The sequence below is a fragment of the Protopterus annectens genome, chromosome 6.part0, assembly GCF_019279795.1.
Source record: "Protopterus annectens isolate FY-2018-M chromosome 6.part0, PAN1.0, whole genome shotgun sequence".
Classification (NCBI taxonomy): domain Eukaryota; kingdom Metazoa; phylum Chordata; order Ceratodontiformes; family Protopteridae; genus Protopterus; species Protopterus annectens.
In genome coordinates this window covers 261,154,944-261,177,443 of record NC_056737.1, presented here as the reverse complement: position 1 = coordinate 261,177,443, position 22,500 = coordinate 261,154,944, and the positions used below count along the sequence as shown (strand labels likewise).

At 36.6% G+C, this 22,500-nt stretch overlaps 1 protein-coding gene across 1 annotated transcript in view; it reads right to left on the bottom strand.

Moving 5' to 3' along the window:
* Positions 1-22,500, bottom strand: part of EXD2 (exonuclease 3'-5' domain containing 2) — a 630,247-nt gene that overhangs the window by 347,871 nt on the left and 259,876 nt on the right. The gene's annotated exons all lie outside the window — the stretch shown is intronic.

The following is a 22,500-nucleotide window of genomic DNA, read 5'->3' as shown; positions in this document are numbered from 1 at the left end:
TTGTTCTTTCAAAGAAATTGAGAGAATGGGTTCATGATAATCAGACGTCCAACAAGAGAGAAAGGAAATTAATATTTAGTAGTTCAATATGCAACAGCAACAGTAAATAGTTTATAAAAATACAGCCTGTTACCTCACAAATTAAAACATTTTATCCTTATCATAGCTATACATCTTCTCAGCAATATACTTTTAAAAGGAATATTTTCATATAACGATTATACAAAATAACACTGGAGATGGTCCACCAGCCTAGGAAGTCCTAATAATTTGGCAGCCACCCTGGGGTCCTTAAGGGCTTCAAAACTCGCACATCATGGAAATCTTCCCACTCAGATGGCAAATCTTCCCACTGAGATGGCAGGGAGGAATTTTAATACCTGCTGCATGTCTTAGTCTAGTATTGTCCTCACTTGTGGCTGTCTTATTTATGGCTATTTCAAGTCGTCTTAACTTGAGATAACACAAGGGGCTCAGAATGGTCAGAATACATTCATTTGGCCAAACAATGAAAAGCTCAAAATGACAAAAACTCAACATACTGAAAATAAGAATTTGCCATTTCCTCACAGCTGTGTCATCCTGGAGTTACCATACATAATTAGCAAGTGGGTGTCCCACAACACAGTGGTTGCTTGGGAGTTTGCACACTTTTTTTTCCAATATTTGAGAATGAACAAGGTACTAAGCCTTAAAGGGACAATCCCAGGGATTTTTTGTTTTGATTCTGGTCTTTGTTTACATTTTCAGTCTGGCTTTCTGGGCATGTCCCAACTTTGGCTGCGGGGGTTGGGGGAGGGTGCTTACAGGAAGCTTCAGAGGTGTTAGGCAGATTCCTTCTCAAATTGCAGTTGTACTCACAACAGCCCTCAGTCATTCATTAGTTTCAACTGTCCTTTTTATCCTCAGAGAAACTAGCTTTTCAAGAATGTTATGATCTGACTTGCTACCTGCAGGAAAGCATCTGAGCAGTGCAAAGTTAAAACATTGGTAAACATAGTTTTCAGTTAATTTCACTTCATATTTTATTTTGTGCTGAATTATAAATGCTAAAATCTAAGTACAATGATTTTATGACACAAATGCCCTAGCTTCTGTAGAAAGCATCTAAAAGATGCAAGTTTCAAACAGTAGTAGAAACAGTCTTGTTTCTTTTTTCATGTTCAAATTGATCTCTTTTTTTTTTAAAACAGGTTTATTGTTTTAACATATATGAGAAATATAACAATTTTATACAAGTAATTAAAAATAGGTATTATAACATTCAACAAAACAACTAAAGTATTTACAAAGACATCCACTACAATCAGATCAATTAATTAAACTAAAATACCATGCTATTGAAATTAAAATGTTTTTAACAAATTTTGTAAATTATCCCATACAATATAATAAGATGTTTTTCTATTTGTTCTTGTCCTAATTGTGTTTATTTCCATATGGCACACTATATTCATAACATTTTTAAATTTATTGAACGAAGGAGGTGTATCTGAAATCAATTTCTAGTTATTATTTTCCTAGCCACTGCTAGAATAGACCATAACAAGGGAAGCTTGACCTTTAACACTTTGAGGTACAGGTGTGTTGAATAATATAAGAGATTTAGAAATAATGAAATTATCTGTAAAAAGAGCCTGCAAAATTCATTAATTGACTTCCAGTATTCTTTCAATTTTATACAGTCATAAAACATATGAGCCCAGTCAGCATTAATTTCTACATTACATCTCTTACATAAATTATCTTTATTATTTATTTTATTCATCATCAAAGGTGTATAAAGATCTATGTAAAAATTTCCATGTATAAAGTCTCCAAACAATGGAAGACGTAGTTCTATAAGCAGATTCCAATATATATTGTTTATCTTGTTGATTTGGTGGGTCCCCATTAATAGAAGTGAAATAATTCCAGTATGAATCTACACTGTAAAAAGTTTCTTGTCTGATAATTTTATGTATGTATGAAAGTTTACCTTTATCAGAAACTTTATGTTGTAAATTTAATATCAAGTAATCAATCAGTGTTGGAATAGATTCTTTAACTGTTATAGACATTAGATCTATTTTATTAATGAGATGTTGTCTAAAGGTCTGAACCTCTAACCAGCAAGTTTCTCTTAGATCAAATTCTTGTTTTAAAAATCTAGATTTTTAACTTTATTATCAGATATCAACTGATACCAGTACTTTAGATCATTATCTATAGCTAAATGAGTTCCTTCAGAAGTAGATGACAAAAGCATACCCTGAGTATACATTATAGGGAATACAATAAAATTCCATTCCCTATACTTAGGGTGCATGAATATAAAGTTACGATAACTAATAATAATATTTAATGGGTAACAAACCATATGTTTAGGTGTAATAGGTGAAGTACAAAATTCCTTTAGTAATCATAACATGGAGTTATTTACAATCATATTTTTATGTGTTAAGGAGATTTTCATGAAGTGCATACTAATTAGCTCCATATAATATTTCCATTTTGTGACATATGGCTGATCTATTAATAAAGTAATAACTTTTACAATAGAAGAGATAGTATATAAATTAAAGTCTGGAAAAGAAATACCCCCTTGAGACCAGCTATTAGTATGTTTCTTTAATGCAATCCTAGGTCTATTAGGTGTCCATAGGAAATTTAACATTAGTGTATTCAGTTTCTTGATAATTATTTTTGTAGGTGGAAGTATTATTGATTGTATTAAGTATAAAATATTGGGGAATATTATCATTTTAATAATTGTAAGTCTCTCCTCCATAGTAAAATACATATTATTCCAGGTATTAAAAAGATTTTGTATATTAAGAAAACAGGTATTATAATTATTACATATAATAGATTTAATATCTTTAGATAGTATTATACCTAAATAAGTTATCTGACCTGAATTGGGTACATATTTAGTAAAATCACTAATGAGAATATTTTTCGTGTATATATAGGTAGTATTTTAGTTTTTGCTTCATTGAATATTAAACCAGAAATACTTTTAAAATTCATCATGTTATCAAATAGAGACTGCATAGAAGAATTAGATCCTGCTGATGTAATTAGAACATCATCTGCAAAAGTTGAATTTTGGATGTTGTATTTTTATCTATTTCAAAACCCCTATGTCAGTACTGTTTCTGATCAAATTAGCCCAAGGTTCCATTACTAAAGTGAATAATAGTGGAGAAAGTGGACATCCTTGTTTTGTACCTTTAAGAATGAATGGGTATTTTTGTGAAACATATGTTCCTACCTTAATATAAGCCAACGTCTTTGTATAAATGCTCAATTAGATTTACAAATGCATCTGAGAAGTTTGTGCATTTCATTAAGGTAAAACAGATAGTCCCAACTTACTGAATCAAATGCTGAACTTATATCAAGACTAATAAGTGTTAAATCTTTCTTTTCCTATTTGCAAAATCAATTAATGTTAAAGTTTTTATATTATCAAAAGTATTTCTATTTACAATGAAACCTGTCTGATCTATATCTATAATGCCGGAAGGATTGTCTTCAATCTATCAGCAAAGATATTCATAAACATTTTATAATCAACATTAAGTAATGAGATGGGATGAAGAACATCTAGTTGGATCTTTATTAGGTTTTAAAATTGGAGAAATAAATGTTTATGGCCAAGATGGGGGGGGGGGTTATTAACTCAGTTTGGGCCAAAATAAAAATCTTATGTATTAATGAATATGCACTATCAAGACTAATAAGTGTTAAATCTTTCTTTTCCTATTTGCAAAATCTATTAATGTTAAAGTTCTTCTTATATTATCAAAAGTATTTCTATTTACAATGAAGCCTGTCTGATCTATATCTATAATGCCGGGAAGGATTGTCTTCAATCTATCAGCAAAGATATTCATAAACATTTTATAATCAACATTAAGTAATGAGATGGGCCGATATGAAGAACATCTAGTTGGATCTTTATTAGGTTTTAAAATTGGTGAAATAAATGTATATTGCCAAGATGGGGGGGTTATTAACTCAGTTTGGGCCAAAATAAAAACCTTATGTATTAATGAATATGCACTTTTAGAAAGGATTTTATATATCTCTGGTATAATACCATCATTACCCGGTGCTTTGTTTGATTTAAGCTTATTTATTTGTGTGATAACCTCTGTATATGAAATACTTTTGTCCAATAGTTTAATCTGTTGTTTATTAAGCTTTTTATTCATGTTTGTGGTGATAAACTCCTTTATTTTATCTTTAGGTTCCATGTTAATGTTATTATGGTTAATTTTGTGAAAGTGATTTCTAAATTCATCTAGTATTTCTGGTACACTAGAAACATTCTTCTTTTTCCTTAGAGAAAAGATTTCTTTGATATAGTTTTGTTTATTCAACCTTTTTGTTTTATTTTTAAGTCTATTTAAGTATTTGGGGCTTATTGAATAAGACAAAAACTTGTATTTCTCTAAAGTTATTTTAACTTTGAGTTAAATTTTCTTTGTATTTCTCATTTAGTTTATTTCTTCAATAACTTTCTTGTCCATATTTTCTTTATTATTATGTTTATAAGAGTCTAATTTACTTTGAATATCTAACAATTCCTTGTCCCAAGATTTCCTTTTATTATTATACCATCTGATACTTTGTCCATATAGATATGATTTTAAGGCATCCAAACATAAACAATGGAGACTTCAGGAGTATTATTTATGTCTAAAAAATGTTTTACTTCTGAAAGTATATATTCTTTATAGTCTTTTAGTTGAGTTAAGTATGCTGGTATCCTTTTGATCTGAACATTATGAGTATTTTTTATCATGAATTCAAAAACAATTGAATTATGATCAGATATAGGACATGAAATGATTTTGGAATTAATTAAATCTGTTACCATCTGGTTAGAAATAAAGACCCTATCTATTTTTGAATAAGTTTTGTATCTGTTAGAAAAAAAGGTGTATGGTAATGATTTTGAATCTATCTGATTATTAATATCATTCAAATGATAAGAATTAGCAAAATCATTTAAATGTTTTGCATTAGATGTAATTCTTCTTTTCCCTATAGTGGTAGTATCACTTTCATGTAGTATACAATTAAAGTCACCAGCTAAAATATCTCCTATAGAGAATGATATGATCTTATCAAGATGATGTTTCACTGTATTAATACCAATTCCAGGTATCCAATATACATTAATTAAAGTGTAAGTCTTCCCATTAATTTGTATTGTAACCATACAAAACATTCCTTTGTCATCCTGATAACACTTAATGGTTTTAGGAATGGGCATACTTTTATTCCATAAAATAGCCACTCCTCTTTTTTCTGAGTGTGCTCTGAACTAACCAATACTGTATATTTGTTTGTGGCTAGTTTATCAATATCTTTTTTTCAAGAGATGGGTTTCTTGCAGGAAGACTAAGTTGGCCTTATGTAAATTAATGTATCTTATTAGGCTTGCCCTTTTACATGGATTATTCAATCCATTAATGTTTAAAGAAATTCCTTTTAAAGATGTCATTTGGCATTTTTAAAACTTAAGAATCTTATGATCAAAATAACAAATAACAAGATAAGTAATGTTACATCTCCTCCTTTAGGTATACCTTTAAATATAGCTGTATTTATTGAATCTCTTATGGGATTTCGTATAGGATTCAATTTTGTTTGTAGTGACAATGAATGTACAAAATATATTGTGGATGTCAAAACTATATACAAATAACAATGAACAAGTGAAAATAATGTAAGGATTAAACCTTGCATCCAGCCTGGAGTTATAAACTCCAACTTAGAGTAGTATTTACCACTCAAGTTAACCCCCTACCCTAAGCAGCAGTACCTCAGCTACCACCTTATCAATTTAATACTAGTTATATTTAACTGAGGTTAACAGTTTTCAATTCAATTATCTAGCAAGACAAGACTACACATTTGATAAAACAGCATAATATAAACTAAAATAAACCTTTTTTTTTTTTTTTTTTAAAAAAACTGTTCATACTACTATATACATCCATGTAATATAAAACACTTGTATTCAAATCACATTCAAATAATCTTAATGTTAGAAATCAAGAGGAGAGAAAAATAAGTTCTAACATTCATTTAAATCAAAAACTTTGGCTAATATGATTCAGACATTACATATATTAAGATGCATCTATTTTCTGTCATGTAAATGCAATTAACGGCTTCCAAAAAAAACCTTGAATTGCTTGTATATGAGCATTTACTCAAACTCATTATTGTCAATAGAATAAAATATTGTATTCATAGAAATTGTTATAAATCATACTGCATAGTTATGCAGATTCTCAGAAACACATATACATATATACATACACACACACACATATATATATATATATATATATATATATATATATATATATATATATATATATACACACACACATACATATACACACACATATATATATATATATATATGTATATATATACATACACATATACATATATATATATATACATATGCATACACACACACATACACACACACACACACACACACACACATATTGATCTCACTGAGTTGTGTCATTACTTAGCACTATCTTACTTGCTATCCCTATAATAAATCTGTCTGCTTTATACAAAATAATGCACAGCAAACACATTTTAGTAACCAGATTTTACAACCATGCTATACTACTGCTTTAAAATATATCACATGACAATTTCTTCCAGTATAGAGTTATAAAATTATTGATGCTTGTCAATCAGATGAATTAAATGAGTTATAGTAATGTATATGTTTGGAACATAAGTTTTTAACACAGATTATTAAGCTGCTGTTAAGTAGATTTTCAAAAACACTTGAATAAATGTTTCATTTTCTATGCCTTCTAAAATAAGACATTTACTTACTACAAGAAACTGTATCATTTAAATTCATTATAACTGACATATTTTATGAATTATGACATAGATATTTAAGTAATTATATAAAATAACTCACATTTAGATGTTAAAGAGTTCATTTTCCTTCACATAGTCGCATTTGTATCATTTCTATTTCTTGGTAGAGTGTCATCCCTGAATCTGTGATGTGTCAGTGTGATATTTAGGTCAAAGGTGAGACTAGCTGCTTTCAGCTTCTCTGTGAGAATTCTGAGAGTTGAAGCTTTTGAAGTAGCTCATGGACACTGTGCATGAGACAGCCCACATCCCAGATTGTCTCCCTTAACATTTTGGCGGGAAACTTATTAAAAACTAGTGACAAACATTCATTTAGCAGTGTAAATGCATCTAAACATGACAAAACCTTCACAGTGTATTTTACAGGTTATTACAGCTTCTATGTAAGTGAAATTAAGCCCAAAATTATTAATAAGTAATAAAACTCAATATTTTTGTCCCAACTCAATTTTTATGCAAATCTTATTATTTACTGTGTCTATATGATCAAAAGCATTTCTATATATTAATAAAGAAAAGAAAAAGAGAGTAGAAAGTAAAAGGGTGTAAGGCAGAAATAAAAAAATGTAAGAGAAATCTATAAGAAGTAAATACAATGGAATATTACTTACTGTTTATATTAAGAGTTAAAAATAAAACATATTATTTACTATTATTTAGTTCTAATTATTATTAGTTAAAGCATGACAGATTATTTACAAACAAGCACAAGCAGTGTAATCAAGAAAGTATAATTAAGAATAGCATTTGAAGAACATATAAACTTTTTACAAGGAATAAATGTTATTATTCTATTAATCATATTTTCATTACTCTTCTCCCTGCCCTCCCCACCCTTTACCCACTACATAATCTAAATAGAATGTCATTGTTTAAACAAAGAAAAGAAGAAAGAAGACAAAAAAAAGATAAAGAAAAAAAATGTATCAAATTACTGACCTTACTTCTCCTTTTCAGAAAGAGAAACCAGTTGAATCACAACTTGCCATTAAATCCAGTTATTTTGACTAGTTATGAAACAAAACATTTATTTGCACACAGAGAATAACTTTGATTAAATCTTTTTCAAAATATTTGTTGCTTCTTGGAAATGCAGGAACTATATTTAAAAAGATTAATAATGAAATAAAATGATGAGAGACAAAAAACATAGAACAAATCATTTGTTTTTTAGTCTCTTCTTCTTCTCTGAAGTCTTCCACGAAGTTTCAGTTGCCAGTCTCTTTAATGAAGGACTAGCCCATTCCATTTCTTCTATTTTATCCAAAATCTTATTTTTTTTGATAAACAGTAAAGCAGAGTCTAAGTCATCGAAAATTTTAGGACCATCAGGAAGGAAGATTTTAAGCTTGGCAGGAAACAGAAGGTATGTTTTAAACTGTGCTTTTTTAAGCTCCCTTATTAGTGGCAGAAAAACTTTTCTTTTAGCTATTACCATGGAAGAAATAGTCATTGTCAAAACGCACAGTTATCTCATTAATCTTAACAGGAGCTTTAGCCCAAGCAGATTTAAGAACCATCTCTATCAAAAGATGATAGAAATCTAACTATAACTGATCTAGGATAGTTTTTGTTAGGGTTAGTATTAGCTATAGATCTATGTGCTCTTTCGATACCAAAAGAGAATGCTTCTGGTAAGTCTAAAGTTTTAGGGAGCCATGTTGTTAAAAAAGAAGTAATATTGTTACCTTCAATATTTTCTGGCAGTCCAAAAATCCTAATGTCATTGCGCCTAGATCTATTTTCCAGGTCATCCAGCTTTGTTTGTAAATGTGTATTTTGTTTCAACAGAAACTCAATGTTGATTTCCTCTTCTTGTATTCTATTTTCCATGTCATTCACAGCTTCTTCTATGCCTGTCATCTGGATCTTCTGTTGTTGCAGGTCTATATGTAACAAGTCTATTTGTTTTGTAGTTTTTTCTATGAAGGTGTCTATTTTAGTATCCATTTTATCCATCTTAGCAGTAAGTTGCTGGATTATAATTATCAGAGACTGAAGTTCTTTCTTGATGCTGGAGTCTTGAGAATTTGTCTTACTGGAACTCATTTCAGACTGATAAACTGACAGGAAAATTTCCAAAGTGATTTCTGACAGGAATATTGTTAAGATTTCCTTTCTTTTTTAGATATACTTCAAGAACTATATAAAACAAACATATTTAGAAAGAAAATTACTTCAAAAATTAATTTAAGTAATTAATTCCTGTCAGTGTAATGAAATTGGTGGAGCTGAAGAAATCTGCTGCTATCCTGTGTTCATCCTTGGCCACACCCCCCCTCAAATTGATCTCTGAATACTAGCCAAGTGTGATGGTTTTCTTACCTGTAAAAGGCATATGTCTTCTAAAGGATTCAAACATGAGTAGACAGTCTTTAGTTCATTTTGTTTTACAGTCTACATTGCTCATGTAAACACAGAAAGCTGCTAGAATAACACAATTTGTGTTAGTGTGCATTTTCTAAAGGATAAGAAATCATTATCTGAGTGCAAATATATGTCATTATTTAGTGACTTTCATCTTCATTGATTTGAAGGAAAACTGCAAATTTTATGAAGAACAGACCAAAAACATAAGATGAAAATTAGAGCATTCTACAAAAATCTGGACAGTTGAGGGGTATGACGTACTCATCCATTCCTTTAATTACATATTTTATTTTGTGCTGCTCTCATGCATTTCCTGCTATACATACTACATGCTACATGTTGGTGATTTATTGGTTGCTTCAAAACACCAAAGACCAGCATAAAGAGTACGTAAGGCACTAGTAAACCAAGTTAACTAAAAGATTCCTTTATTCAAACCGGTTTCGGCTACCCAGCCTTCCTCAGTGAAACAAACTCACAATTGATTTATTGGTTGCACCGTATAATATGCTCTTAAGCAGTTTTAGTTCTCTTTCTACCTTACAAGTGTATGCATTTGTACTTGATTCCACCGTTATCTGTAGACAAGTAAAGCACAGTTGTGTACACTTACAATAAATGTAGATGTTCGAGTGTATTCACTGTTGCAGTCATCATTTGGGTTATCTGCTTGCAGGTAGCCCTCAGTCGGACTGATTAACAAAGTCTTGGGTCCTGCGTCAGTTGCTGTCCCTTCTTCCATGATGTTAGGTCATCAGGGGTATAAAACATGCAGCCAACGCCATTACATCAGTTTTTCTTGCCCTAGATGTCAGGTGCCCCCCTAATGGGGAGCAATTAAATATAAAAGTAAAATGATATACCTCCAACAAAAAAGCAAATACACCAAAAAGGCTTTTAAGCATAGTAAAGGAAAGTAGAGGTATAGCCAAAAGAAGTTAGGGGGCTGGAGGGAGGGTAACCAGGACTGCAACAGTGAATACACTTGAACATCTACATTTATGTTAAGTGTACACAACTGTACTATGTTCTTTGTGCTTCACTGTTGCAGACATTACATTTGGGTAGATTCCCAAAGCTATGGTTGGGAGGAGGAATTTAGATAGCATTAGGACCAGCTATAAGTCCCTGCAAGACTGCAGTGGCAAAGCCAGCTCTGGATTTAGTGAAAATTGACAAATGATAATGCTTGGTGAAAGTATGCACAGAACTCCAGGTAGCAGCTTCTAACATGTCCTTGGTAGGGACGTCTCTGAGAAAGGCTGCAGAAGTAGATGCAGCCCTGGTGGAGTGAGGTCTGATGTCCTGTGGGATAGGTTTTCCATGGTGCTTATAGCAAAAATGAATGCAATGGCCTATCCATTTAGAAATGGTTTGCTTTGAAATAGCCTTCCCCTCTGCCCCTGCAGCAAATACCACCAGCAGTTGTTCAGATTTCCTTTGAGGTTTAGTCCTGTCCAAGTAGAATCTAAGTTGTCTGTGCACATTTAAGGAATGCAGTATCCGTTCCCTCAAGGAACCACAAAAATTTTGGACTAGTATTAACAAACTTCTATACCCAGGCGAAACCATCACCCCTAACCCTCTAGGCTCCAACCCTAAAAACCCAATACAAACAGCCAGTGCCGTCAGTTCTTTCTTCACTGATACTATCCAAACTCTTACAAACCATCTATCCCCCGATACAACTAATCTGCCTACTCCCACTTCCATCCCACCCCATTTATTCCATTTAGAACCAGTGCCCACATGCTACATCTGCTCCCTACTCCAAAAGCTAAAACATACCACCCCCTCAGCTGACAAACTCCCAGCAGAATCCCTGCAAAAAGGAGCTAAAGCTACTGCTTATCCCATATCCATACTGATAAATAGAACCATAAAGGAAGGTACTATCCCATCTATCTGGAAAATATCTCATATCATCCCACTACATAAAGGTGGGAACTCCAATGACTTTTCCAACTTTAGTCCCATAGCTCTACTCTCCCCACTTGCAAAAATAATGGAGAAGTGCATTCACAAACAACTACTTAACCACCTTCTCCATCACAACTTACTAGCTAACTGTCAACATGGTTTCCGACCTTTCCACAGTACCACCACTGCCCTGCTATCCTTCACAAACTGCATCAACAACAACCGCAACAAAAATATTCTTTCCTCTGCAGTCTTTGTTGATTTATCTAAAGCTTTCGACATGGTTAATCACCAACTCCTTCTACACATACTGAAGTCCCTTTCACTTGACTATATATGGATTGGTTTACATCTTACCTTGAAAACAGACAACAGGCTGTACTCTGGCAAAATAAACTATCGAATCACCTTCCAATCTCACTAGATGTTCCACAGGGCTCCATACCAGGCCCACTCCTTTTCTCCATTTATATCAACGACCTTCATTTAGCCATTCCACTCTCCGCCTGCATTCAATATGCAGACGACTCTACTATAATCTGTTCAGCCACTTCCCAGGCCAAACTTCAGTCTCTTAAACAAAAAGCTTTCAACACTGTAGACCAATGGTTCTCTAACCACTGCCTCCTCCTCAACCCCCAAAAAACTAAATTATTACTCTTCACACCAATCCAAAAGTCCATCCCTCTACATTTCACTCTCACATCCAATAATGGTACTCTTATTTCTCCTGACCCAACCACCAAACTCTTAGGAATTACAATTGACAATAACCTAAACTTTGATACTCACATAAATACCACTATAAAAGTAGTTAACAGAAAACTAGGATCCCTCTACAGAATCAAACCCTTTCTTACACCAATAGCTAGGACTGCTACAGCCAGAACTCACTTAATCTCAACCCTACTCTATGCTTCTCCCATATACACCAACCTCTCTAAAAACAACCTCAAAAAACTAGCTATATCCTATAATAATATTGCTAGATTTGCTACCGGCTCTCCTTTTAGAACTCATCACTGTCTGAATCTAAAACAACTAGGCTGGTTAGAATTTCTTAACCAGCTTCAATTTTACCAACTTACAATAGCCCATAAAACCCTGTATCAACCCAGCAACACTCAATACTCTCTAGCCTCATTTTACCATGTAATAACCTCAAGAACCTACGCTCCTCAAACAAAATGTTGATTAATACTACCAAATCAAAAAACTCAGCAGCCGACTCCTTGTTCTCTAACTCTGTTGGAAAAGTATGGAATCAACTACCACCTGACCTTACATCTCAGACCTCACTCCCACTTTTTAAAAGGAATCTAAAACTATTTCTCAATAACCACTGGTTATGCTCCTGTACCAACCCTGACTAACCTTTTTCCTTTACTCTTATTTTCAGCCTACATCCACTACAATCTTCCCTACAATACCTCTATATACTATGTTCTGCATACAAATCTATCTTTATATGTATATCATTGTTATTGTTTACTTTGAGTAGTATAGCTATGTACAACTATTGAAAAAAAAATTGTTTTAATTAATTTTTGTTATTTTGTTATAATGTTTATGTAACAATGGTTGCTTCTTACTTTGTAAAGCTTATTAATGTTTTGTATGCTTTCCTGGAGCTTTTCTCCCAGGGCCTCTACTGAAAATTGACATGTATCCAGTTAGACTAGCTGGGTCAACAAATGTAAAATAAAAATAAAATAAAAATAAAAATAAAATAAATAAATAAATTGTTCTGTGGCTTGGGAAAGAAGGTTTGCAAATGCCACACTGGATACAACCTTGGGCATGAAGGATGGATTGGTTCTGAGGGGCACCCTGTCCGCATGAAAGATGATGAAAGGCTCCACTGCCATAAGGGCCAGTAATTCAGATACCCTTCTAGCTGAAGTGATTGCTAAAAGGAAAGCTGTTTTCCAAGAAAGAATTTTTAAGTCTGCAGTAGCAACTGGCCCGAAAGGAGGTAGAGTGAGTTTCTCCAAAACAAAGTTATGGTCCCAGGCTGGGGTTGGAGCTCTCCTGGGTGGTCTCAAATTTTTGGCCCCTCTGAGGAACTGCTTGAGCAGTGGATGAGAGAAGAGGGGAGGTTCTATGCTATAATGAGCTGAAATGGGTGAGGAGTGCATTTTAATGGAGGAAAAAGACAGGCCCTTGTGAAGCATCTCAGTTAAGTATTGTAAAATCTGAGGTAAATTGGGCGCAGTTGTGCTCATCCCTTGAGATTGGTTCCAGGCACAGAATCTTTTACATTTTTCAGCATAAGATTTTCTAGTACCAGGCCTCCTTGCCTCTAAAATGATATCCATCACAGGTTTACTGAGGGATGGTAGAAGAGAGATTAGCCAGGCTGCAAGGTTCAGTGTTAGAAGTTAAGGGTGCAGAATCTGATTCTCCTGCTGAGACAACAGGGAAGGAGTCTGAGGCAGGTGCCATGGGGATAACCGTGACACTGCGCAGGAGGGGGCAACAGTGTTGGTGTGGCCAGTCTGGAGCAATCAAAATCATCCTTGGTTTGTCCTGTTTGATTTTTAGTAGTTCTTTGGAAGGTAGAGGCAGGGGGAGGGGGCATAGACTGTTTTTTCCAGCTCAAGGACAGAGCATCCACTTTCCAGGCTTGCTTGTGGGGAGTCCTTGTGCAAAATTTGTCCAATTGGTAGTTCTGAGGAGAGGCAAACAGGTCTATATCTGGGCTCCCTCATTTGTTTGTCAACATGTTGAAAATCCTTGGTTCCAGTTTCCACTCATGTGGGTCCATGAGGTTTCTGCTTAGTCTGTCTGCCAGTGTATTTAATTTTCCTGGCAGGAATTGAGCTTGTAGGTGCACTTGGTAGCTCAAGGCTGTGTTCCACAATGCCATGGCTAGTCTGCAGACGGGGTAAGAATGTGTACCCCCTGCTTGTTTATGTACCACATAACAGTGGTGTTGTCCGTCTTTACCATAAGTTGTCCTGGAAGAATGTGGTCCTTGAAGGCTGTCAGAGCATTCTGTACAGCTAACATTTATTTTGATTGATATGCAGTTGCATTTGAATTGGGTTCCATTTGCCCTGAATGCACTTCCCTGCCAGGTGAGCCCTCCCATGCATAGTCTGATGCGTCTGTTGTTAGGGTTTGGGCGGCAGGGGGTGGTGTGAAAGGTAGTCCCTTGTTTTGGTGGCAGGCCTCTGCCCACCAAAGGAATTCTAGGCGTAGGCAATGTATGATAGGAATCATTGCTTCTAGATCCTGAGAATGTTGACACCATAGGCTTTTTAGATACCACTGTAGTTTCTTCATTTGCAGTCTTGCATATGGAATTAGAAAAATGCAGGAGGCCATGAAACCCAAGGCTTGCAGTACTTGTCTTGCAGATAAGCAGGGTTTTTGTGGCCACTTGTTTAAAGTAGGTTGTCAAATGAATTTGTTTCTCTGGCATGAGGTAAGCCATCTGGGAAGTTGTATTCAAGCTTGCTCCCAGGAATATAATTTCTTGACAGGGTACCAGGTGTGATTTCTTTTCATTTATGGTGTATCCCCAGACAAGTTAGAACCCTTTGTACAAAGGCCAGATGATTCAAAAGTATGTCCTGGCTTTCTGCCTGAATTAGACAGTTGTCCAGGTATGGGTATATTTGAATATTTCTTTGCCTGCAAAATGCAACAACTGGAGCTAGGCACTTTGTGAATACCCTGGGCGCAGTAGATAAGCCAAAGGGCAGTGCAGAGAACTGATAGTGTGTGTATCTTGCTTTGAAGCATAGGTATCTTCTGCAAGATTTCTTCACTGGGATGTGCAGGTATGCTTTTTTTAAATCTAGTGTTGCCAACCAGGCATCTTTGCCTAGCATAGGAAGTAATTGGTGAAGAGTCAGCATCTTGAATTTTGGAATTTCCAAAAAGGTGTTTAGAGTAGACAGGTCCAGGACAGGACGCCATGAATTGTCTTTTCTGGGTACCAGGAAAAGTCTCGAGTAGAAACCTTGTCCATTTTCCTCTTCCAGTACCAATTGAATAGCCTCCATGCTTAAGAGAGAAAGTACTTGTTTTTGGGCCTCTGCCCACTGATTTGGGGGTAGGTCCGGCCACCCGCTTGGTGTTGGCAATGTGTGGAAGTGAAATCTGTATCCCTGGGACACTATATTTAAAACCCATTTGTCATGGGTAATGAGTTCCCAGTTCTTTGCATAAAGAGCAATCTTTCCCCCCAAAGGGGCAGTCAGTTGATATGTGTTTGGAAATTTTAAACGGACGTCAATGAGACAGTTTACCATAGGGGGGAGTCTTATTACTTCTAGATTTGGAAGTGGAGGCTCCCCACTGCTTAGTCCTGTGTGTCCCCTGGGACTGAAACCTGGGGCTTTTGCTGTGTCTGAGTTTGGCTTGAGAAGCTCTGGAAGGGGCTGGAAAGGACCAATTCTTAGAGGGCCAGTGCCTACTAAATCTAGGAGGCTGAACTTGTAAGAAATTTTTAACAGTTTGCATAGATTTAGCTTTAACTTCCATCTTTTTAAGAACTTCCTCAGCCTTGTTGCCAAACAGGCGGTCCTGATTTCAGGGAGCATCCAACAATTTAGATTTAACATGATCAGGCAAGGATTGCTCCTTTAGCCAAACATGCCTTCTGAGCACAGACCCAGTAACAGCAGCTCTGCAAGAGGCCTCTAATGAATCAAAACCACATTGCAAGGTATGTTTTCCAACTTGTTCAGCAGAATGAATTAAATCCTGTAATTCTTTATTTTCCACAAAGTCAGGAGTCAACATCATTTTCAGTTTAAACAATCCACTACCATGTTGCTGATACTTTAGCATGTGAAACTGGCAGTTTAAAGCCCTAATGGCCAAGGTTGCAGAAGTGTAAACCTTCTTACCCCATCTATCCAGCGCCCTGGAGTCTCCATCAGAAGGGGTAGGATTTTTAGCAGTAGAAGCCTTAATGCCCTTGGGCCCCTGTGGAATAGTCTCTGGATCCGCAATAAGACTTTTAAAAAGGAACTTGTGTGACTCAGGGACCCTGTAGTATCTGTCAGGTTTTCTGGTAGCAGGAGGCAAGAAATCAGGGGCCAAACTAGATTCCGAAAAAGCATCATCAACAATGTCTAGTACAGGAGGAATAGCTAAAGGCCTATGCTGAGGTAGGAGTAAGAAATCCCTAAGCCTCTTTTTTGCATCAGAAAAATCCTGGCTTTCCCAGTGGAAATGCTCCCTTAGAGTATGCAAAGTTTCCCCAAAAGAAAAATTCTCTGGAGGGGAAGCAGAGGGAATGGAGTCCTCTGCATCAGAATCCTCATAAGTAGATAAGGGCAAATCCAGATCATCAGAAGAATCAGAAAAAACAGAATCCTGGTCAGAAGATTCATAAACAACTTCAGTCCTAGGCCTCTTAGAAAGGGGGGGGGGTTGGCTACCCCTGATTAGAGTTATTAAATCTTCAGCCATTCTTATCATTTGTTTTTTAGGCATACAGGCCTGAGCATGTGGCCTGGGCCTTGTTTTTTTAGGCATGGTTCGAGATTTAGGCCTAAGTGAAGAAGGAGGCATCGGTTTAATATGCAAGTCCGTAGGCCTGAATACACCCTCAGAAGCCAGTGCCTGAACTGCGGCTCCGGACCCATCCAAGGTAGAGACATCCGCAGGTTCCATAGTTGAAGCATCTCGCGGCATACTGGACTCCGAATGGGTCTCAGTAGAGGCCTGCGAATCAGAAGTAGCGGGTATCAGGGGCTGTGAAAGCTCCTCACTGAGTACCGGCGAACTGGCGACTGGCTTAGGAGAAGCGTTGTCGGCAGTTTTGGAACTCGGCGGCCTGTCTCTGTCTTTATCTTTGCATTTTTTCGGAATCCCGGTAGTCGGATGGCTAATCAACGACATTTTGGGATAATTAAACAGAGAACCAAAATATTTAGAGGCGAAAATATACAGACAACGGATAGTGCGCTGATTAAATAAAGCACAAAACCCACAGCAAGGTACGTCGTGGTCAGGGCCTAGGTAAGGAATACAGTACAAATGAAAATCTTTATGAGGTATTTGCTTTTCACAAGTAATGCTATTATTAACTTTTACTGACATCGGTAAGGACCAAGAAAAAGTTTCCCCAATGGGGTACTTAGCTTTAGTTGAAGACTTCAGTTCTGAAACTTGAAAACGAAAATTTCCGGTGTCAGCCGACTGGCACTTGCGAAATGCTTCTGCTTTGGGCACCGCACGGCAAGAAAGAGTGATGTAATGGCATCAGCTGCATGTTTTATACCCCCTGACGACCTAACATCATGGAAGAAGGGACAGCAACCGACGCAGGACCCAAGACTTTGTTAATCAGGCCGACTGAGGGCTACCTGCAAGCAGATAACCCAAATGTAATGACTGTAACAGTGAAACACGAAGAACATCTGAAATGATACAGTGTGTTTTCTTTTGTCATCATTCTGTCTGCATTTCCTGATGAGTGGCTAATTCCCTGTCTGACCATCCTTAGTCTTACATGACACTTTTCAAACTGTTGTTGCTGTTCCAAGTTACTCACAAGAAGCCAACATCAGAGCAGTGACACAGCTAGTATCCTACCCTCTTCACTACCTCATACTCTAATACCTTGCCCTTCACGACAAATCAACACAAGACAGATCATTTTCCTTGTATGTGTGTTGTGTCCTGACTTCATATACTGCTTTTGCACAATTATATACAGTGTCACTGTAGGGCTGCCACATCTCCTGTTGCCAAAGTGGGATTCTTGTAAGAAAATGTGAGATTTTGTAGGACAAACCACACCTACAACCAGTGCAAAGGACTGGACTTCAGTTTACTGCTAAAATAAAAGCTCATTTTTTTAATTTGATTTATTTATGCTGTTTCATATAATATTTACATGTTATAAAGACACGATAATGGATTTATGCATGTATTGAAGGAAATGTAGAAACATTTCTGCCCTAAAATTCGCATTCTCAGCAATTTCTTGCGGGATCAGTAAAGTATTTCAGATTCTGATATTTGACATTTTTGATGTTTTTTCACAGGACACAACTGCCCATGCAGTTGTGTCCTGCATAAAGTGGCATATGTGATAACCCTGTGTTACTGACATTACTGAACATACGCAGCACACATTGGAAATCTGTTCTCTAAAATAAGGCTGGTCAGTGCTGCAATATAGCAAAAGCAGTGTCTTTCGGCTTTTCCCAGTTAGGGGTCGCCACAGTGGAACTCTAGTCTGCTAATGATTGGCAGTGGATTTTTACAGTGCCAAGTTGCCAGCCCGACGCCCAACCTTCAAATAAGGCACACCCATTCACGCAAGCACCTACCTACATGTCTTTAAAGATCACTCAACCATATGGAGGACATACAAACTCCACACAGAAGGCGCTCCAGCCGAGAATCGAACAGGAGAACCTCTTGCTGTGAGGTGACAATGCTAACCGCTGCACCACCGTGCTGCAATATAACCATTCCTTAATACTGTACTACCTGTCATTATGTCTAGATCAAAACTTCTCTTTTCAATACAAGGGTTATGTTCTCACTTTGTTATAGGGTGATATTAAACATGAGGGTCCATCTGTCTTTTGACTGGATTACTGAGATTATACAACATTATATTCTTTAATCAAGTGCTATAACTGCATAAATAAATAATAAATGTACTTGAGACCATGCAGCTATGCTCTAATACACATGCTATTCTTGATCATACTATGTCATGCTTGTCATCCTTTTGATTGTCACTCTCTGCTACAAAACAATTGTCATGTGCTTCATCAGTTTGTTAGCTTTATCTAGCACTGATTTTTTTTTTTTGGCTATGCCTAATATTTATTTATTTCCAGTTTGATTAGAATAAGACCCTCTGACAACCTCACTTTTATATTACTTCGTACAGCTTAATACCTTTACAATAAGTAGAGAAATGAATCTCACTGATAGGACCCAGGAGTTCAAAATAGGTGAGGCCACCTTCACCAAGAGGCCAGTCACTAGTGGACTCCCCCAGGACTCTATACTGAGTCTGCTCATTTTTGCATCTATTTCTCTGAAATGGAAGCAAATTATGATGGTTTATGGCTGACTAAGTTTGCAAATGATTGCAGGTTGCACCCCTGCAGACACTAGCATTCTTCAAGAAGGTCCATCTCTGAGTAACAAATGATGCCAAAGTCATGGTCTTAAAATCAGTGCTAAGAAATGCATAATTGTACCCATTGGGAAGTCAACCACCTTGGCTAAGTACCATGTTGATAACACACCCTTAAGAGTTGTCTCAATGGTCAGGGATCTGGGTACACACATTGACAGCAGCCTTACCTTCGACCACCATATGGCCACAGTGGTGAGGAAATCCTTTTATGTTGGGCAACTTATAAGTAAGGGCATGGCATCTATGTCCAAAGAGGCCATTATCACCCTGTACTCTACGCTTATCAGACCAATCATAGAGTACAGTGCTTCCTCTGGTAGGTACCTGGCCAGGAATATGCAGCATCTAGAGTCACCTAAGAGGTTCCTTACAAAAAGAATACAAGGCATAAAACCCTGCCTTATGCACCACACCTTAAAGCCCTTTTCCCTCTACTCAGTCTCCTATAGATTGCTGAGGGGTGATCTATGCTTGACATACAAGGCATCCGCAAATCACACACTTATGAACCTCCTACATATTCATAAGTAAAAGAGTACCAGAAATACATGGTCTAGGGACCTGAATTTTGTCTGAGATTTAAACAGAACATGCAGGAAAGACAGAGATATGTCCCACAGATTGACCCTGCAATGGAAAAGGCTTCCCATCCATGTGAAGCTGAGTTAATCTATTACCCAGTTTAAGTGCAACATAGACAAGTGAATGGGGAACAGGAAATTTACAGCGGTATTGGCACTGATGTCCCTTATGGACAGAGGTATCCTATAAATGCCTGGCTCTCAATGTCCTAGTCAGATATGGGACACTGTTATTCTTTTGGGAAAACTTGGGTAGTCCTAGAAATGCCCCTCTTGTTATCAGCCTAGTAACAATCTATGTATCTCAAATATGTGCATGCCTCTCAGAGTGCACACAATATGCCTGTTTGGATATTGCAATTGAAAATGACAGACAATACAAATTTTTAATAGAAAAGAGCATTTTATTCCTCATTTCATAAGAACACCTAAATAAAATGATTCTCATACATACACAGACCAATTATTATATCAAATTTCTCCAAAAAAATATATCAAGTTCCTCAGATACAAAATGCAATTAGCTGGTTGCTCAAGCTGTAAGACACACACACACACACACACACACACACACACACACACACACACACACACACACACACACACACACACACACACAAAAAACAAAAACAATTAAGTCCAGCACTAACAAGGAAAATGAAAACCTATTTATTCACAAAAAGTTACAATGGTCAGAAGGGAAAAAAATCCATCAGCAAACTGCATTGTCTCTACTTACGCAGCATCTTCAGTGCATGATAAAAGTAAAACACCAAAAAATATGCATTTAAATAGTAAATTCACACACAGTGTGACTCAAATTGATTAAACATTTAAAGCTATGGTTGTCTATTAAAAAACTGGTAAAAGACACATCGAACTGTGATATATACTATCAATGTTAATATTAAAATATTGCCGTTTTGTATATTATTGACCATTCATGCTAACAATTTAATAAAGAACTAGATCAATTTTCCCAAAAATAAGTGAATAAATGAGTAAAAAATATATACAAAATAATAAAGCCGTTTGGAAACGTATATGAATTTGAGTCCTGGGCTATATGTAGCTCCTTATCTAGGAATCCAGCTTGCTTCTTTTTTTTATCAATTATAAATTGCCAACAAGATTTAGGTTCATAGGTTCATACTAGGCTATCTGCCCAAGGGCATTTATAAGCCTAGCCAGAATGTGTTTGGCTTTCGCCACCCATTTTAAATTTATTTTGCTATGCTTATTTTGCTATTAGTATACTGTGCCTCTGTCTAACAGTGACAAAGAAGTGATACCCGGGGTAAACCTACGATCTCCCATCCACTCATCAAGATTCCTCTTGAAGAGAGTCAATGAGGGACTCTGCCTAACCTGGACTGGGATTTTATTCCAGAGTGAAGGGAGCCTCTGGGTTATGAATCTGTCCCTCCAGCATGTCCTATTTATTTCAGTGCTGAGGTTCAAGTCTCTCGAGCTTGTGGTTCTGAGGGATTTGGATTTTCTGAGGTGCAGCATGTCCATTAATTCAGGGTTGGACATGGCTTTATATGTCAGGCACAGATCACCTCTGAACAGGCGGTATGCCACTGAGTAGAGCTGGAGTTTCTTTAACCGGGCAGCATATGGCATCTGTTTGAGCCCTTTGATCCTCTTGGTGAGGTACTTTTGGGGTCTTTCCAGCTGCGGCAGGTGTCTGGTAAGGTACATCCCAAAAGGGGCATTGTACTCAATTATGGGCCTGATGAGGGATGAGTAAAGAGGCACGATGACCTCCCCTGATCTAGATGTGAATCCCTTCATGATTAGGTGGGCTATATAGAATGTTTTTCTAACCACTTTGGCCACGTGGTTGTCAAATGAGAGATTACTGTCAACTTGGGTCCCCAGGTCCCTAATTACTTCTTCTGTGCTCAATGGATTACCACCTATGTGGTAATTAGGGGTAACCTTGTTTTTGCCAAAGGGGATGACTATACATTTTTTGGCATTTAGCTTGAGGCCATGGCTCTGGCACCAGTTGTCTGTTTCTATGAGGCCCTTTTGGAGGATGCTTGTGTCGGCTGGAGAGTCGATTATGGCGCCCAGTTTGCAGTCATCTGCAAACTTGGTCAGCCACAGTCCTTCTGTGTTGGCCTGTACCTCCGAGAAATATATACCGAACAAGAGAGGTCCCAGGACTGAGCCTTGTGGGACACCACTTGTAACTGGTTTTGAGTCTGACATGGCTCCAGCAATTCTAACCATGTGGGTTCTGTCCTTGAGCCAGTTTGCAATCCATCTAGTGACATAGGGGTTTATATTTAAGCTGATGAGCTTATCTATAATGCCCGAGTGGGTATTGTGTCAAGGCTTTGCCAGGTCCAGGTAGGCTGTGTGGACCACCTTCCCCTCATCAATGGCCTTGGTGACTGTTTTAAAGAAATCAACCAGGTTTAAGAGGCAGGATCTGCCCTTGACAAAGCCAAACTGGGTAGGATCCAGTGTCTGTAGGTCCCCAATATCTTTATTTATGAGGTCCATGATGATCCTTTCCATAGCTTTGCAGACCAAGCTAGTCAGGCTTAGGGGCGATAGTTTCCA